Source organism: Xenopus laevis, chromosome 7L, assembly GCF_017654675.1.
Source record: "Xenopus laevis strain J_2021 chromosome 7L, Xenopus_laevis_v10.1, whole genome shotgun sequence".
Lineage (NCBI taxonomy): Eukaryota > Metazoa > Chordata > Amphibia > Anura > Pipidae > Xenopus > Xenopus laevis.
Genome location: NC_054383.1, coordinates 33940073 through 33960181, shown reverse-complemented (window position 1 = coordinate 33960181; position 20109 = coordinate 33940073). Strand labels below are relative to the sequence as shown.

The 20109-nt window shown below is 43.4% G+C and overlaps 1 pseudogene; it reads right to left on the bottom strand.

Annotated features, from left to right (window-relative positions):
• LOC108695775 overlaps positions 1-10407 on the bottom strand; it is a 36011-nt pseudogene extending 25604 nt beyond the window's left edge.
• Between the last annotated feature and the right edge of the window lie 9702 nt (positions 10408-20109).

Here is a 20109-nt window from a genome sequence, read left to right as displayed (position 1 = left end):
CCTGGCCTCTGCAGTCCCAGCCCAGCTTCCGCCTGATTGGCCTCTCCAGCCCCAGCTCAGCTGCAGCCTGTTTGACATCTCCAGCCTCAACCCAGCTGCTACCTAGTTAATCAGCCAATCAGGGCTGACTCTTCCCTATTTAAGGGTAGCTCTTAGACCACTCCTTGCCAGAGCATTGTATGGTGTTCCTAGTACTGCGGCAGCGCCCCTAACTAGGTAGTTCTAGCTCTTGCCCCTTTTCCCTTGTTGTTCCGCCTTGCCTTGCCTTGTCTTTCTGCCTGTCCTTGTCTTGCTTTATCTTGTACCTTCCCAGCCTTGACCTTGATCCGACCCTGCCTTGTACCTTGTACCCCTCTTGCTATCTTGCTCCAGTCCCTCCCTTGCTATTCTGCTCCAGTCTCCCTTTCTTGCTATCCTGCTCCAGTCTCCCTCTCTTGCTATCTTGCTCCAGTCTCCCTCTCTTGCTATCCTGCTCCAGTCTCCCTCTCTTGCTATCCTGCTCCAGTCTCCCTCTCTTGCTATCCTGCTCCAGTCTCCCTCTCTTGCTATCCTGCTCCAGTCTCCCTCTCTTGCTATCCTGCTCCAGTCTCCCTCTCTTGCTATCCTGCTCCAGTCTCCCTCTCTTGCTATCCTGCTCCAGTCTCCCTCTCTTGCTATCCTGCTCCAGTCTCCCTCTCTTGCTATCCTGCTCCAGTCTCCCTCTCTTGCTATCTTGCTCCAGTCTCCCTCTCTTGCTATCTTGCTCCAGTCTCCCTCTCTTGCTATCTTGCTCCAGTCTCCCTCTCTTGCTCCAGTCCTCTCTTGTTATCTTGCTCCAGTCTCCCTCTCTTGCTATCCTGCTCCAGTCTCCCTCTCTTGCTATCCTGCTCCAGTCTCCCTCTCTTGCTATCCTGCTCCAGTCTCCCTCTCTTGCTATCCTGCTCCAGTCTCCCTCTCTTGCTATCCTGCTCCAGTCTCCCTCTCTTGCTATCCTGCTCCAGTCTCCCTCTCTTGCTATCCTGCTCCAGTCTCCCTCTCTTGCTATCCTGCTCCAGTCTCCCTCTCTTGCTATCCTGCTCCAGTCTCCCTCTCTTGCTATCCTGCTCCAGTCTCCCTCTCTTGCTATCCTGCTCCAGTCTCCCTCTCTTGCTATCCTGCTCCAGTCTCCCTCTCTTGCTATCCTGCTCCAGTCTCCCTCTCTTGCTATCCTGCTCCAGTCTCCCTCTCTTGCTATCCTGCTCCAGTCTCCCTCTCTTGCTATCCTGCTCCAGTCTCCCTCTCTTGCTATCCTGCTCCAGTCTCCCTCTCTTGCTATCTTGCTCCAGTCTCCCTCTCTTGCTATCTTGCTCCAGTCTCCCTCTCTTGCTATCTTGCTCCAGTCTCCCTCTCTTGCTATCCTGCTCCAGTCTCCCTCTCTTGCTATCCTGCTCCAGTCTCCCTCTCTTGCTATCCTGCTCCAGTCTCCCCCTCTTGCTATCCTGCTCCAGTCTCCCCCTCTTGCTATCCTGCTCCAGTCTCCCCCTCTTGCTATCCTGCTCCAGTCTCCCTCTCTTGCTATCTTGCTCCAGCCCTCTCTTGCTCCAGTCCTCTCTTGCTATCTTGCTCCAGTCCTCTCTTGCTATCCGCTCCAGTCCTCTCTTGCTATCCGCTCCAGTCTCCTTCTGTTACTGTCTTGCTATCCGCTCCTGTCTCCCTCTGCACTCTATCCCCCAGTTTGATCTACGCCCGCACCGTCCTGTCCCATCCAAGCTGTTCCACTCCTGCCCCGTCCAGTCTGTTCCTGTTGAGTCGTCGCCCTCTTCTTCCTGCCTAGTCCACTCCTGATCTTCGCCCTCTCCGTCCTGTTCTGCACCTGATCCAGACTGACTCTTCGCCCTCATCAACCTGTTCCTGCTTCCCTTCTAGTGTTCCCTAGGCACATACAGCTCCTGCCTCAAGGACTCGCCCTTTCCCTTCAGTCTCCACAGCTCCCCCTACCTAATCCCTGACACATTCATTTTGGATTGTTTTTGCCCATGACAGTATCCCTTTAAAGCTAATTTAAATGGGAACTACATTTTTAAAGGGGTTGTTCTCCTTTGAGTTATTTTACAGTAAGATACAGATAGTAATATTGAGACAATTTGCAATTGGTTTTATTTTTTTTTTGTTCCAGGCTTTAGAATTATTTAGCAGCTCTCCAGTTTACAATGTCAATGATTTGGTTGCTAGGGTCCATTGATTTTAATAAGAGACTGGAATATGAATAGGAGAGGCCTGAATATAAAGATGAGTACTAAAAAGTAGCAATAACAATACATTTGCAGCCTTATAGAGCATATGTTTTTAAATGGGGTCAGTAACCCCCATTTGAAAGCTGGAAACAGTCTGAAGAAGAAGGCAAACTAATTTAAAAACTACAGAGAAGAAAACATGAAGGCTAATTGAAAAGTTGTATAGAATCAGCCATACTAAAAGTTAACTTAAAGTTGAGCGACCCCTTTAGCAATATCAAGAAGACTGCAGGTTGACCATCACTAATATATTGAAAATGAAGGTGACTTTTAAGATGGACTTCTGCAATGGGTTGTTATTTAATTTGTATGGTTTTTAAATAGGGATGTAGCGAACCGCCGCCGATGTGTTCGCGAACGCCGTTCGCGAACACCGGCATAATTTGCGAACTGTTCGCGAACTGTTCGCGAACTTCGATCATCCGAAAATCGTTCGATTCGAACGATCGAAGGATTTTAATCGTTCGATCGAACGATTTTCGTTCGAATCGAACGAAAATCGTTCGATTTTAGCGATCGAATGGTCGAATGGGCGACCGATTTTGACGCGAACGCCTATTGGCGAACGTCGCGCGACGTTCGCGAACTTGCGGCGGACGCGAACAGTCGAAGTTCGCGCGAACAGTTCGCTACATCCCTATTTTTAAACTAGTAGACTTCTTTATTGTGCTTTCTCTTGTTCAAAACTCAGTCTGGTAATACAAGTAACTCAGGTTTCATTTTTCTTCTTTTTTTCACTTGTCTTCCTATTATGTCCCTTTCTTATTTATCTTTCAATCCCACTTCCTTACTGCGGCTTGGTTAGTGAGGAATAATATAACAATAACTGAAAAAATATAAGGCTCTTAAGTCTCTTAGAATTTAGAGTTCCAAATGATCATTACCTTCAGTGTGTTCAGTGTCCATCTCTTCTTCTTCATTCTCCTCTTGTTCCTCTGATAGGGTATCTGAAGGAGGGCAGAACATCCACAGCCATGCTTTGTGGGATAATTTCATGTTTATCTTTAATGGGCAGCAGGTGAATCACCTCTTTTCTGGCTCAGATTTACTCCGTCGGGACTTCGTCTCGTATTTATCGATCAAATCTTCCCGTTTCCTTTTATTTGCATGGCTAACTGGAAAGAAAAAATGGTAGACGAGGAGGAATGTAATAAAAGGCGGCAAGTTCATACCAGGTCAGGTAATCCATGGCACAATCACCCCAACATTGTCCACCTGGCTAAAGCTACTTAGATCCCTATTCCACTTGGTATAACTTACATTAGCTGGAAGGGGTTGCCCCCAAAATTTCAAAAAGGTCTGGTGGGGCTGGATAGAGGCCACTGCCTAGAATTAACTGTATATGCCTCCGAGGGCCCTAACTTCTGGTGCCTGAGACTCTGTAGTCCACACAAATTCCCAGTTGGAGCTGATACTGGGCTAGGCCAGGGCATCTATGTATAAGACATTAAATAAAAACTATACAGTTTCTGTACATGGACTCTGCAATACCAAACGTTTTGTTGGTCTTTTATTTTTTTTGTTATTTTAACTGTTATGCAAACCTTTATTAAAAAAACAAACTGCCCCGGTGCAGTTACCAGTAGCATCCAAGTCAGACATATTGTCATAATTGCACTTCTGTCTGAAATTCTGCATCTTCTAATCATATTCAGTCGCATGTGGTTTATGCTAAAGGTTTCTGTAGGTGAGGTCTCTAGTTAGAAAGGATGCCCCCCTGAGCCATCTCCTTTCTGAGCTGCACGTCATCCTCATCCAAAGAGATTAAAATTATATGATGAATGAAAACAACCTCTAAATGTACAAAGAAATGAAGATCTGCTGTGTATATTTATGTTTCCAGGAGAGGGATAAATGGGGCCCTGCGAATTGGGGAGGGGGGCCCTTTGTGGGGGCGGGGGCTCTGCAAAACTACAAATGAATTGTTATTGCTACATTTTATGACTTATATTCCTGTTGAGGATCTCTTCGGTTGATATTCCCATCTCTTTTTAATGGAATGCAAGGTTGCCAGGGTAATTTAAACCTTAGCAACCAGTTTACTGAAATCGCAAACTGGAAAGCTGCTAATTAAAAAGCGAAATAACTCCAGAAAACCATAAAAAATTAAAAATCAATTGTAGAGTGTCTCGGAATGCTAAAAAAAAATACTAGAAAAAGTTAACTCTTAGGTGAACAACCCCTTAAACATATGTATGATTATAGCACAATAAAAAAGAAGCTTAGGTTTTTGTAATTAATGTTATTGTGCAAGACTGTTATGTCTACTTCTTATTCTGATCTGTATCGTATAATGCCTGCATGGCTAATTAGCAATTCATAGCAATCCACTGCATGATGCATGGCTGCACATAAATCAGTTCAGTCTGCAGCATGCATCTAAATGAATTGCTAATTAGCCCTGAAGGCTGTGAATTCCATATGTGTTTGGTGTTAAAGGGGTGAGGTGTCCACCCTACTGAAAAATACAAGGAGGAGTCCTTTGGGAAGATTCACACACACACAGTACATATATATATATATATATATATATATATATGTATAAAACGTTATGTTTCCCACGGTGCCCTTGATGGAGTGGTGCAGAGGCTTTAAGGGCAGAACTACACGGCCGATTTCGCCGCGATCCGACGTGCTGCGTAAAATCACAGGTGTCACTTTGGATGCGTCTACACAGTGTCAGACTGGCCCGGCAGGACACCGGGAAAATACCTGGTGGGCCCCGACCCTAGTGGGCCCCCGCCAGACCAGACCCCCTCTCCCAAACAGAAAAAAGAAATTTTTTCATGCATCGCATTTTCATGCGCGCCTAGTGAAAAAATTCCGGCCTTCCTATACAGTGTCAGACTGTGAGGGTCCTGGACCACTGGGGCTGCTACATCAGGGGCCCGCACACACCTGCTCCGGGCCCCAGACATCACCTATGCTAAAGCCTATAATGTTTAATTGTGATATTCATTATTAAAACAAAACCATGTTACAGTTTAAACATTGTATCTTATTTTCTGTATGTTGTCTGTTAAGATAGAACAATATAGAAATATATGGACTGTTTAATAGGTGCTGCTGCTCCTAATAGTTTTCTTACAACTATCAAATATCTATATATCCATATCACATCATTAGCACTCTCTTCTACTATCTCAACTCACTCTACTATTATTTTTTAATTACCTGAATTCATTTCCTTGGTGATTCACTTGAACACTTCTGATAATTGTTTCTATTTGTGTAGCTTTTATATTTACTAATTGACTATTGCACTTCTTCCCACGTCTGCTGATAAATACATTCATTAAAATGTCAGAATTCTTGACACATAGCCTCAATATACCAAATGTTAAAATGTAAAGCTCCTTCCTGGTTTCATTTGTTGCTGCATTTTTGTAACACTGAATGTTTTTTGATTTTTTTCCTGATAGAATATCAGTGTATATATCAAGTTCAAAGTTTGTGTAAAGGTAAGGTATTCCTTTAAATGAATATTCAATCCCAAACCTCAAATATAATTTAGTATATTTAGTAATTTTTCGGCACACAAAAACGCGTCAAGTCGGATGCGGCGGAAGTAAGGTAAGATATACAAATGTCGGATGAAGTCGCAACGTCTGCATCCGACAGTCGTGTCGCTTCAGATCAATGCTGCGACACCATCCGACAATACATTCATTTACCTTATTTTCATCGCATGCATTTTTGCGCAGCGCATCGGTTCGCACAGAAAACTCTTGTGTAGTCCTATCCTTAGACCTAAATAAATCTGGTACCCAATAAAGTGAACACGTAAAACAAATTCTGCCAATGAAACAAGACATCACTCACAGTCACACCACTGGTTGAATTAGCACATGTTTATACATGTGAGCAGTAACGCCACGCCAAGGCTTCAACCCTGTTACTGGCACGCCGGGTGTAACGCCTCACACAAGACAAGACAAACGTGACAAACAAAGACAACAAACGAGGTTTTAACTGCACGTGTCTATGACGTCCCACCCTTTGCTCGTTTGGCTAAAACTACAGTATATACCCGAGTATAAGCAGAGTTTTTCATCATCCAAAATGTGCTGAAAAAGTCTACCTCTGCTTATACTCGGGTCAGCGGTACCTGACCCGAGTAGCTAAGATTGCAGACACTTTTAATCATTCCTATACCAACAGTACACTTGGGGAGAGACTGCAATATCACACAATGCCCTCTGTTGGTTATATGAAAGAATAACAGTGACTGCAATATCACACAGCGCCATCTGTTGGTTATATGAAAGAATAACAGTGACTGCAATATCACACAGCGCCATCTGTTGGTTATATGAAAGATTAACAGTGACTGCAATATCACACAGCGCCCTCTGTTGGTTATATGAAAGAATAACAGTGACTGCAATATCACACAGCGCCATCTGTTGGTTATATGAAAGATTAACAGTGACTGCAATATCACACAGCGCCCTCTGTTGGTTATATGAAAGAATAACAGTGACTGCAATATCACACAGTGCCATCTGTTGGTTATATGGAAGAATAACAGTGACTGCAATATCACACAGTGCCATCTGTTGGTTATATGAAAGAATAACAGTGACTGCAATATCACACAGCACCCTCTGTTGGTTATATGAAAGAATAACAGTGAGTCTGACTGCAATATCACACAGCGCCCTCTGTTGGTTATATAAAAGAATAACAGTGACTGCAATATCACACAGTGCCATCTGTTGGTTATATGAAAGAATAACAGTGACTGCAATATCACACAGCACCCTCTGTTGGTTATATGAAAGAATAACAGTGAGTCTGACTGCAATATCACACAGCGCCCTCTGTTGGTTATATAAAAGAATAACAGTGACTGCAATATCACACAGTGCCATCTGTTGGTTATATGAAAGAATAACAGTGACTGCAATATCACACAGCACCCTCTGTTGGTTATATGAAAGAATAACAGTGACTGCAATATCACACAGCACCCTCTGTTGGTTATATGAAAGATTAACAGTGACTGCAATATCACACAGCGCCCTCTGTTGGTTATATGAAGGATTAACAGTGATGGCAATATCAAACAGCACCCTCTGCACATGGTAGTGGGACAGTGGGACAATGTAATCCGTTTGGCAATTCTCTGTCACCATCAACTTTGCAAAGAAGTCCAGTTGATCGCTGGGGGGTCGCTTTGGCAGAATGTGCACTGCTGGGAGACAGGGCTGTAGTTGTGTCTAGGCTTATACTAGAGTCAATAAGTTTTCCCAGTTTTCGTAGGTAAAATTAGGTACCTCGGCTTATACTCGGGTCGGCTTATACTCGAGTATATACAGTAATCTTAAACCAAGACAAGGTAAAAAAAAACCCCATTTTACTTCAGACAGGGAAAAAACCCTTGACCTGGATTTCTACAGAACTGTCAGAACTATATACAAAACTAACAGGGTATAGGATCTATAGACATGATGTGCAGGAAGACGAAGCAGTCTGAGATCTTACCATCTGCTTGACTTCTCGTAACACCCTTATCCTTTCATATCTCACATTCACGCACCATTCGCTCACATATATATATACCTACCACTGAACTTACCAGATGAGTGACTGCCTGGCATGTTCTCAGAACCTGATATTACCCAGCTTATACTGGGCAAGACGTTATCCCAGGTAAAGGGCCTGATGGTGCAAACAGGAATCACAGAATATGATCTGGCCTTTGTGCAGTAGTTGGAAAGACTCTTAAACCGCAGCTATGCCCACAGTCCACTTGTGTTGTTTACCTGTGCTAGATGGAATAGCATGTTGTAAATATTGCCTGGATTACCGACATGCCTATACACTCACTTCAGCCAGGTGGAATTTAGAAGTGAAAAGCCGGGAACGGTGTTTCTGTCCCCTGAATCAGCTTCATCATCCTGGGTCTTTAGGAATGACAGTGGCGGCTTTCCATCATAAGGCTGGAATGTCTTCGCTGATGGCTGCATGAAAGCGAAAAAGTTATTTTAGTCAATATGATACAAAAAATCTATTTATTATGAGGACTAGAATAATTATGGTAGTTATTTTTTTGAGGTCCATAAGAAGGCAGTTTGTGTTTGTCTGCTATGTATTTCACTATTACTATACAATAAAGACTGCAATGGAATTATGCAACCTTTAAAGGAGAACTTAACCCCCCTAGTGATAAAAGCCCCCCTTAACTGCCTGCCATTGCCCCCCTCCACTGTCCCTCCCCGCACTTAAATGCTTAAACAAAAGTTAAACCCACTACTTTCTGATTAACCTTCTTCAGTAGTCAATGCTATTCACCCAGGGCTATAATCGTTTCTGTATTCCCAACCATGTACTTACTGTTCCTGGCTGGAAAGGGGGTTCTGCTCCTTCCTCTTCCAGTACCACCCAATCAATGGATTCATAGAATGGGTGGTACCTGATGTCCCCTCGCAGCCCAAGGCGTTGTCTAGGCTTCTTTTTTAGGAGCTAAAGTATACAATTAACAAAAGCAAAATTAATACTTTATAATTATAAATTAAGTGAAATATGACTATTTGCTAATTAACAGCAAAGGGAGGATGCAATTCAAATCAAGTCCTATTAATTGTGTTCACGTTGAGCCAAAGTGTATATCAGTGCATACTACTCCTTTAAGAATGAAGATAAAATCTGATAAACATGACAGATTCAGTTTTAACCAAGGCAATGAAGTATAAATAATATGTATGACTGTTACAATATCTATTCTATATATCTGTTTGCTACCCACCTTTTTTAGAAGATGCTTTAGATCGTTATCCAGCCAGTCAGGTATTTGAGGCTCATGTGAGATGATGGATTCAATGATCTCCTCGGTGTCCCTGTGGAGAAAGGGGACTTTGCCAGTGGCCATTTCATAGATGGTGATTCCCAATGATCACCAGTCCACCGCTGCATTATATTCTTTTCTATCTAGAATCTTGAAAAGAAGGGAAAATTATTTGAGAATATCTACTGGAATAATATCAGCAATATTTGTCAGTTTCCAATTAAGCTGTAAGTTGCTTAATATGGTTCCCGTCACTTTTCCACCATGTAGCAATATCTATATTGACTTTTTGTATTTTAATGTTCTTTTCAGTATGTAAAAATGCATGTAATAAATACAGTATGTAAAAATTCATGTAATAAATACAGTTAGTGATGGGCGAATTTATTCGCCAGGCGCGAATTTGCGGCGAATTTGCGGCGAATTTGCGCGATTCGCCGCCAGCGAATAAATTAGTGAAATGCCCTCGAAAATTCACGGCAAAACTTCGCCGGCGTCAAACATTTTTTTTCAAAAAACGGACGCCGGCGTCAAAAACGGGCGCCAGCGTCAAAAACAGGACGCCGGCGCCGTTTCGCGAATTTTGCCCATCACTAAATACAGTATGTAAAAATTCATGTAATAAATACAGTATGTAAAAATGAATGCTTGCATGTAGGCATATTCATAGATACAAAAAACAATACCCATATAAATCCAACTGTGTTATTAATAATGATTACTTTAGATACTTTTCTGTTGTTCTGGGCACACTTTCCTATACTTTTTGCATTTATTAGGTTGCTACAATTAATGTACTGTATTTCCATTTCTTACCTCTGGGGCCATGTATAGCAGGGTTCCGATCCAGCCTGTGGTGGTGTCTCCTGGGAAGATGTTCTGCTTAGCCAGGCCGAAGTCAGAAATCTTTACATGTCCCTTGTGATCTAGCAGAATATTCAGGGGTTTGATGTCTCTGTAATACAGAGATTAAAGGAGTTATAGAAAAGAGGCTGCTGATTTGCAGAGCAATCTCTGTGTGGATTCTGCTGTAGAATGTTACAGGGCTGAATAAATCTATACTGACCGATGGATGATCCCCTTTTCATGCAGGAACCGCAGGCCGCAAATCATCTCTGCAGAATGGAACCTTATTAATAAGGAAATAATGGTTAGCTCCATTATCCTTTAATACATTAACTTTTATTTAAGAAAATGAAAAGAAATTCAAATATGATACTTTACCTAGTGTAAAGCAATAGGTGCAATAGGTATAAATCTAGTTATTAGTCATATTGTATTGGTACCATGTAATACTTACAGTACTCTGTCCATGTCCAGCTGGCTGTGTCGCTCCAGCTCATCTTCAAGGCTCAGGTACTCCATCACGTAGAAGGCATGCCGCTGGTGAAGGGGAGACAAAAATGGCACTCACAACAAGATAGACTAGTTCTTATTTTAAAATAATAAATACCCATGGCTTTATATGCTGCACAAAAATAAACTATGTAATATGTATATATGGCATCAGCTCAGTAATATTGTGGGAGGTTGATGGGTATCCTGCATGTTGTTATTAACCTGTGCAGGCAGAATGCATTACTGGAAACAGTACATAAATCCTGGACGAACATGTATGGGGAGTACATGGCAAGCAGGCCTTATATAATATTTTAATGGCATTAGGATTTGTTTTGATGATGTACTGCAGGGGTCCCCAACCTTTTTCCACCCGTGAGCAACATTCAGATGTAAAAAGAGTTGGGGAGTAGGGATGTAGCGAACGTCGGAAAAAAAGTTCGCGAACATATTCGCGAACTTGCGCAAAAATGCGAGCGGTTCGCGAACGGTTCGCGAACCCCATAGACTTCAATGGGAAGGCGAACTTTAACATCTAAAAAAAAAATTTCTGGCCAGAAAAATGATTTTAAAGTTGTTTAAAGGGTGCAACGACCTGGACAGTGGCATGCCAGAGGGGGATCAAGGGCAAAAATGTATCTGAAAAATCTGCCTGTGTGTGCTTGGAAGAGATAGTGTAGGGGGAGAGCTGTTAGTGATTTCAGGGACAGATGATAGTAAGTTTGCTGGCTAGTAATCTGCTTGATACTGCTCTGTATTGGAGGGACAGAAGTCTGCAGGGATTTGAGGGACATTTTAGCTTAGGTAGCTTTGCTGGCTAGTAATCTACTGTTCTCTTTAAACAACTGCCATACGTTGACCTTGTAGGCATTGTTTGCCCAGTTTTTTTTGGACGCAGCCACTGAAGCACAGTTGCCAGAAAAAATATGCCATATAAATGCTGAAAATAGTAATTTTTCGCCATACGTTGACCTTGTAGACATTGTTTGCCCAGTTTTTTTTGGTTGCAGCCACTGAAGCACAGTTGCCAGAAAAAATATGCCATATAAATGCTGAAAATAGTCATTTTTTGCCATACGTTGACCTTGTAGGCATTGTTTGCCGCAGTTTTTTTGGTCGCAGCACTGAAGCACAGTTGCCAGAAAAAATATGCCATATAAATGCTGAAAATAGTCATTTTTTGCCATATACGTTGAGTCACCGTATGGCAAAAAATGACTATTTTCAGTATTTATATGGCATATTTTTTCTGGCCTCTGTGCTTCAGTGGCTGCGGCCAAAAAAACTGGGCAAACAATGCCTACAAGGTCAACTTCGTTGACCTTGTAGGCATTGTTTGCCCAGTTTTTTTGGCCGCAGCCACTGAAGCACAGAGGCCAGAAAAAATATGCCATATAAATGCTGAAAATAGTCATTTTTTTGGTCGCAGCCACTGAAGCACAGTTGCCAGAAAAATTATGCCATATAAATGCTGAAAAATATTAATTTTTTTGGTTGCAGCCACTGAAGCACAGAGGCCAGAAAAATTATGCCATATAAATGCTGAAAATATGCATTTTTTTGGTTGCAGCCACTGAAGCACAGAGGCCAGAAAAATTATGCCATATAAATGCAGAAAATATGCATTTTTTTGGTCGCAGCCACTGAAGCACAGTTGCCAGAAAAATTATGCCATATAAATGCTGAAAATATAAATTTTTTTGGTTGCAGCCACTGAAGCACAGAGGCCAGAAAAATTATGCCATATAAATGCTGAAAATATGCATTTTTTTGGTTGCAGCCACTGAAGCACAGAGGCCAGAAAAATTATGCCATATAAATGCAGAAAATATGCATTTTTTTGGTTGCAGCCACTGAAGCACAGTTGCCAGAAAAAATATGCCATATAAATGCTGAAAATAGTCATTTTTTGCCATACGTTGACCTTGTAGGCATTGTTTGCCCAGTTTTTTTGGTCGCAGCCACTGAAGCACAGTTGCCAGAAAAAATATGCCATATAAATGCTGAAAATAGTCATTTTTTGCCATATACGTTGAGTCAACGTATGGCAAAAAATGACTATTTTCAGCATTTATATGGCATATTTTTTCTGGCCTCTGTGCTTCAGTGGCTGCGGCCAAAAAAACTGGGCAAACAATGCCTACAAGGTCAACGTCGTTGACCTTGTAGGCATTGTTTGCCCAGTTTTTTTGGCCGCAGCCACTGAAGCACAGAGGCCAGAAAAAATATGCCATATAAATGCTGAAAATAGTAATTTTTTTGGTCGCAGCCACTGAAGCACAGTTGCCAGAAAAAATATGCCATATAAATGCTGAAAATAGTCATTTTTTGCCATACGTTGACCTTGTAGACATTGTTTGCCCAGTTTTTTTGGTTGCAGCCACTGAAGCACAGAGGCCAGAAAAAATTAAACCAGTAGGGTTTGCACCCTAGTTTGTAACGGTGGCGGAGGGAGGAGGACGCTAAAGGACAGCTGTGTGTGGAGTCATGAGGCTTGAAGAGAAGGACAGCTGCATAGAAGTCAGAACAAGTCTTCCGGCGTGCAGTAACCCTCCGAGATCCACCCCTCATTCATTTTAATAAAGGTCAGGTAATCGACACTTTTGTGACCTAGGCGAGTTCTCTTCTCAGTTACAATCCCTCCTGCTGCACTGAAGGTCCTTTCTGAGAGCACACTTGAGGCTGGGCAAGACAAGAGGTTCATGGCAAATTGTGACAGCTCTGGCCACAGATCAAGCCTGCACACCCAGTAGTCCAGGGGTTCATCGCTCCTCAGAGTGTCGATATCTGCAGTTAATGCCAGGTAGTCCGCTACCTGCCGGTCGAGGCGTTCTTTGAGGGTGGATCCAGAAGGGTTGTGGCGCTGCCTTGGACAGAAAAACATTTGCATGTCTGACGTTACAGACTGGCCAAAGGGCTTTGTCCTTGCAGGTGCGCTCGTGGCAGGATTACTGGCACCTCTGCCCCTGGAATGTTGATGAGTTCCTGAAGTGACATCACCCTTAAAAGCATTGTACAACATGTTTTGCAGGCTGGTTTGTAAATGCCGCATCTTTTCGGACTTGTGGTATGTTGGTAACATTTCTGACACTTTATGCTTGTACCGAGGGTCTAGTAGCGTTGCGACCCAGTACAGGTCCTTCTCCTTAAGCCTCTTGATACGGGGGTCCTTCAACAGGCATGACAGCATGAAAGACCCCATTCTCACAAGGTTGGATGCAGAGCTATCCATCTCCGCTTCCTCATTATCAAGGACTGCATCATCCACGGTCTCCTCCCCCCAGCCACGTACAAGACCAGGGGTCCCCAAAAGGTCACCACTAGCCCCCTGGGAAGCCTGCTCCTGTTGGTCCTCCTCCTCCTCCTCCTCCACAAAGCCACCTTCCTCCTCTGACTCCACTTCTGGCACCTCTCCCTGCGTTGCAGCAGGTGCCTGGGTTCGTTCTGGTGATTCCGACCAGAAATCGCGCGCTTCCAGCTCCTCGTCACGCTGGTCTACAGCCTCATCTGTCACTCGTCGCACGGCACGCTCCAGGAAGAAAGCGAAGGGTATTAGGTCGCTGATGCTGCCTTCGGTGCGGACTGACCATATTTGTCACCTCTTCAAAAGGTCGCATGAGCCTGCAGGCATCGCGCATAAGCACCCAGTAACGGGGGAAAAAAATCCCCAGCTCTGCAGATCCAGTCCTACCACCCAGTTCAAAAAGGTACTCGTTGACGGCCCTTTGTTGTTGCAGCAGACGTTCCAACATAAGGAGCGTTGAATTCCAGCGAGTCTGGCTGTCAGAAATCAAACGCCTGACTGGCATGTTGTAGCGCTGCTGAATGTCAGCAAGGCGTGCCATGGCTGTGTAGGAACGTCTGAAATGGGCCGACACCTTTCTGGACTGGGGTGAGAACGTCCTGGAATCCTGGGTACTTGGAGACAAAACGTTGGACTATTAAATTTAACACATGTGCCATGCAGGGCACATGTGTTAAATTGCCCAGTCTCAACGCTGCCAACAGATTGCTTCCATTGTCACACACCACTTTTCCGATCTGCAGTTGGTGTGGGGTCAGCCACCGATCGGCCTGTGACTGCAGAGATGACAGGAGTACAGATCCGGTATGGTTTTTGCTTTCCAGGCACGTCATCCCCAAGACAGCGTGACAACGGCGTACCTGGCACGTCGAATAGCCTAGGGGGAGCTGGGGTGCACAGGTGTGGAGGAGGAGAAGGAGGACCCAGCAGCAGAGTAAGAAGAAGAAGAGGAAGAAGACGAGGTAGAGAGCGATGGAGGAGTAGAGGTGGTGGCAGAACCGCGTGCAATCCGTGGCGGTGACACCAACTCCACTGTTGTTGTTGAGCTACCCATTCCCTGCTTCCCAGCCATTACCAAGTTCACCCAGTGGGCAGTGTAGGTGACATACCTGCCCTGACCATGCTTGGAGGACCATGCGTCAGTAGTCATATGGACCTTTGGCCCAACACTAAGTGACAGAGATGCGGTAACTTGGCTCTGCACATGTTGGTACAGGTGTGGTATTCCCTTTTTAGAAAAAAAATTGCGGCTGGGTACCTTCCACTGCGGTGTCCCAATTGCTACAAATTTGCGGAAGGCCTCAGAGTCCACCAGCTGGTATGGTAAAAGCTGGCGGGCTAAGAGTGCAGACAAGCCAGCTGTCAGACGCCGGGCAAGGGGGTGACAGTCAGACATTGGCTTCTTACGCTCAAACATGGCCTTCACAGAAACTTGGCTGGTGGCAGATGACTGGGAATGGGAACAGGTGGTCAAGGTGGAAGGCGGAGTGGAGGGTGGTTCAGACGGGTCAAGGAGAGCAGAGGTAGAGCAGTAAGATGCTGGACCAGAAGGAGTGTGGCTTTTAGTTTGCCTGTTGCCTTTGAGGTGTTGCTCCCAAAGTGCTTTGTGCTTGCCGCTCATGTGCCTTCGCATAGAAGTTGTACCTATGTGGCTGTTGGGCTTACCAAGGCTCAGTTTCTGACTGCACTCATTGCAAATTACAATGCTTTTGTCAGAGGCACACACATTAAAAAAATCCCACACTGCTGACTTTTTGGAAGTGTGCGATCTGGCGGTAACAGTAGAAGTTGGCGGCATTGGCGGCAATGGCGGGTGCGTTGGCCGGCTGAACACAGGTGCCGATACATGTTGTTGCCCTACTGATCCCTGCGGGCTGTCCTCCCTGCTTCTTCTAAGTCTTATTCTCCTACTGCCTCTCTGACTCTCCGTCTCTCCATCTGAACTACCCTCCTCTTGCTCTCTTCTACTAGGCACCCACAAAACATCAATCTCCTCATCATCATTCTCCTCAGATGCATCAATTTCTTCTGACACATCACAGAAGGAAGCAGCAGCGGGGACCTCCTCCTCATCACTCATTATGTCCATCTCTATCGTGTTCTCTGCCAGAATTAAATCTGGTGTAAGGTCCTCATCTCCTTCATCTTCTTCTGGCAATAATGGTTGCGCATTACTCAGTTCAAGAAACTCATGGGAAAATAACTCCTCTGACTCCAGTGAAGAAGGGGCACCGGTGGTGGAGGAAGTGTTACGTGGGGTGGCCATAGCAGTGGAGGATGAGGAGGATGTTGTGGTAAAGTTAGAAACGGTAGAGGATGGGGTGTGCTGTGTAAGCCAGTCAACTACCTCTTCAGCATTTTGGGAGTTCAGGGTCATTGGCTTTTTAAAACTGGGCAATTTGCTAGGGCCACAGGATTGCATAGCAGCACGGCCCCTAGCACGGCCTCTGCGTGGCGGCCTGCCTTTGCCTGGCATTATTTTTAAAAAAACAACAACAACAAAAACTCAGTTGGTTTTTCTGGAAACGATAATACACACAGCTAGATGGCAGTTTGAAGAAACAGTGTGCAAATAATGCCTACAAGGTCAACGTATACACTACTACAGCGGTGGATACGGATTACGTAAAATATATGAATGCTGCTTGAAAAAAAGTAACTCAAGTGGTTTTTCTAGAGACGATAATATTATCAATATTTAGACAAAATGTGAACAAGCTCACACAGCTAGATGGCGGGTTGAAGAAAACACTGTGCAAATAATGCCTACAAGGTCAACGTATACACTACTACAGCGGTGGATACGGATTACGTAAAATATATTATGGCTGCTTGAAAAAAGTCACTCCGGTGTTTTTCTGGAGACGGTAATATTATGGATATTTAGACAGAATGTGAACAAGGTCACACAGCTAGATGGCGGGTTGAAGAAAACAGTGTGCAAATAATGCCTACAAGGTCAACGTATACACTACTACAGCGGTGGATACGGATTACGTAAAATATATGAATGCTGCTTGAAAAAAAGTAACTCAAGTGGTTTTTCTAGAGACGATAATATTATCAATATTTAGACAAAATGTGAACAAGCTCACACAGCTAGATGGCGGGTTGAAGAAAACACTGTGCAAATAATGCCTACAAGGTCAACGTATACACTACTACAGCGGTGGATACGGATTACGTAAAATATATTATGGCTGCTTGAAAAAAGTCACTCCGGTGTTTTTTCTGGAGACGGTAATATTATGGATATTTAGACAGAATGTGAACAAGGTCACACAGCTAGATGGCGGGTTGAAGAAAACAGTGTGCAAATAATGCCTACAAGGTCAACGTATACACTACTACAGCGGTGGATACGGATTACGTAAAATATATGAATGCTGCTTGAAAAAAGTAACTCAAGTGGTTTTTCTAGAGACGATAATATTATCAATATTTAGACAAAATGTGAACAAGCTCACACAGCTAGATGGCGGGTTGAAGAAAACACTGTGCAAATAATGCCTACAAGGTCAACGTATACACTACTACAGCGGTGGATACGGATTACGTAAAATATATTATGGCTGCTTGAAAAAAGTCACTCCGGTGTTTTTTCTGGAGACGGTAATATTATGGATATTTAGACAGAATGTGAACAAGGTCACACAGCTAGATGGCGGGTTGAAGAAAACAGTGTGCAAATAATGCCTACAGGGCAAATAATGCCTAAAAGGTCAACTTATACACTACTACAGCGGTAGTAAAATAAAAAAAGTAAAATAAAAAAAAATGAATATTAAAAAAAAAAATTAAAGTTGGTGCTGCTGAACTACTAGGAGCAGCAGATTAGCACACCAGTCCCACTCCCCAACACTGCTAGACTAATAGCACTGGGCTCTTATAGTAGTAGTAGTAGTAGTAGTAAAACAACAAAAAATAAATAAAAGCAGTCCTTACAAGGACTACTGTTATTGCAGCAGTCAGCAGATGAGATCAGAAGCAGGACAGCTGCCCACAGGCAGCTACATACAGAGCACTGCAGTAGAAGGTAGATTACTAGCCAGCAAAGCTACCTAAGCTTAAATGTCCCTCAAACCCCTGCAGACTTCTGTCCCTCCAATAACAGAGCAGTATCAAAACGATTACTAGCCAGCAAACTTTCAACTGTCCCTGAAATCACTAACAGGCAGCAGCTCTCTCCCTACACTATCTCTTCAGCACACACAGGCAGAGTGAAAAAACGCTGCAGGGCTTCGGTTTTTATAGGGAAGGGGAGTGGTCCAGGGGAGAGCTTCCTGATTGGCTGCCATGTACCTGCTGGTCTGGGGTGAGAGGGCAAAAAAAAGCGCCAACAATGGCGAACCCAAAATGGCGAACGTCGCGCGACGTTCGCGAACTTCCGGCGAGCGCGAACACCCGATGTTCGCGCGAACAAGTTCGCCGGCGAACAGTTCGCGACATCTCTATTGGGGAGCAACACAAGCATGAAAAATGTTCCTAGTTAGTGCCAAGTAAGGGTTGTGATTGACTATTGGTAGCTCCTATGTGGACTGGCTGCCTACAGGAGCCTCTGTTTGGTAGAACACCTGTTTTTTATGCAACCAAAATTTGCCTCCAAGCCTGGAATTCTAAAATAAGCACCTGCTCTGTGGCCACTGAGAGCAACATCCAAGGGGTTGGGGAGCAACATGTTGCTCACGAGCTACTGGTTGGGGATCACTGGTGTACTGTATATGTTTGGTTGTTATGTGGGGTCATATATATATAGTGCTGATCCTTCACACCATTATCTACAATATTGATCGTGCACCCCTGCTCTAACAAGAAAAGAGTGCGGACACCAGCAACCATTATATATATATATATATGTTTGGTTCAACATACTGAAAAGCATTTATGTCTAGTATTTTTTACAATAGAAGAGTATGTGTGTTTTTCCTTCTCTTTTTTTTCAATTTTTGCAGATTATGGGCTTCAAGGGCCCAGACACAGGCCATAGGTACAGCAAAGACTTCCGTACCCCACGGTGCACACTTTGCTCATGTCATATCCTTTTTGTCAATGGGGTCTTTTAAAGATGTTCTGTTCTTTAATTTGTATAGTAGTGCTTTTAGGCAACCTGGGTGTCCAATTTGTCTGAATGTTTAAAGCGGTTTTTCACCTTTGAGTTAACTTTTACTATGATGTGGAGAGTGATATTCTGAGACAATTTGCAAGTTTTCTTTTTCATCATTTGTGTTTTTTGAGTTATTTAACGTTTTATTCAGCAGCTCTGCATTTTGTAATATCAACAATCTGGTTGCTACAGTCCAATTACCCTAGCAACCATGCATTGATTTGAATAAGAGACTGGAATATGAATAGGTGAGAGCCTGAATAGAAAGATAAGTAATATAAAGTATTTAATGTGTTTTAGATAGGGTAAGTGAAACCCATTTGAGAGCTGGAAAGAGTCAGAAGAGGAAGGGAAGCAATCAAAAAACTATAAAAAAAATAATTAAGACCAATTGAAAAGTTGCTAAGAAATGGTAATTCTAGAACATACTAAAAGTTAACTTAAAGGTGAACCACCCCTTTAAAGCATGTCAAGTCTTTTATCTTTAGTTCATCAACAGTCAGGGTTCCTCCATTCATTAGGCTAGGGCCACACAATGTTGATCTTGGACTGTGGAGAATCCGCTGCTTCTCTTCTGCTGTGCTGTTTGCACCCAGAATCATTACCTTGGTTGGATGCCGGGAATTCCCTACCACTTCATTTGAACTGAAGAAGCCACTCTAATGAGTAGTGAATCATTTTAAAGGGGAAAAAAGCATCTAAATGTCCAGTTGCCTTTGACTAAATTCTACTAGATATTATATATATCAAGACCTGGACCTGGATAAACGAGAATCTTCATAGACATATAGCAGAAAACTGTCTGTCTGATTTGCAAAAAAAACCAATGAGGTACCCCTGGAAACATTGTACCAGATCCAAGCACAGTGGGGCTATAATGAAGGTACTGGGTAATGCTGACATTCTGAAAGTTAGTTAGGTAGAAACTCGATATCAGTTGATCCATTTCTCCAGTTAAAATATAGGAATGACTGGCATAGGGAATTGGGAAACCCTCGGACAGAGGACGTCTGGGCTGATATCTTGCAACAGCAAATAATACTTTGATTCAAGAAACTTCATTGAAAGTATTGCAAATGTGGTATATGGTCCCAGTTAAAATAGCAAAGTGGTTCCCTGGCCTCTCCCCTAATTGCTTTAGGAGCTGTAAATTAGAAACTACAATGTCCCATATATGGTGAAACTGTCCCATAGAAGAACATCTCTGGGTTTGGGTCTACACGATGATAGATAATTGTATAGGGACTTCTTTGAAGAAAGACCCATATGAGGCCTTGCTTAATAATTTTATTTAACGCTACCAAACAGGTTATAGAAAAAT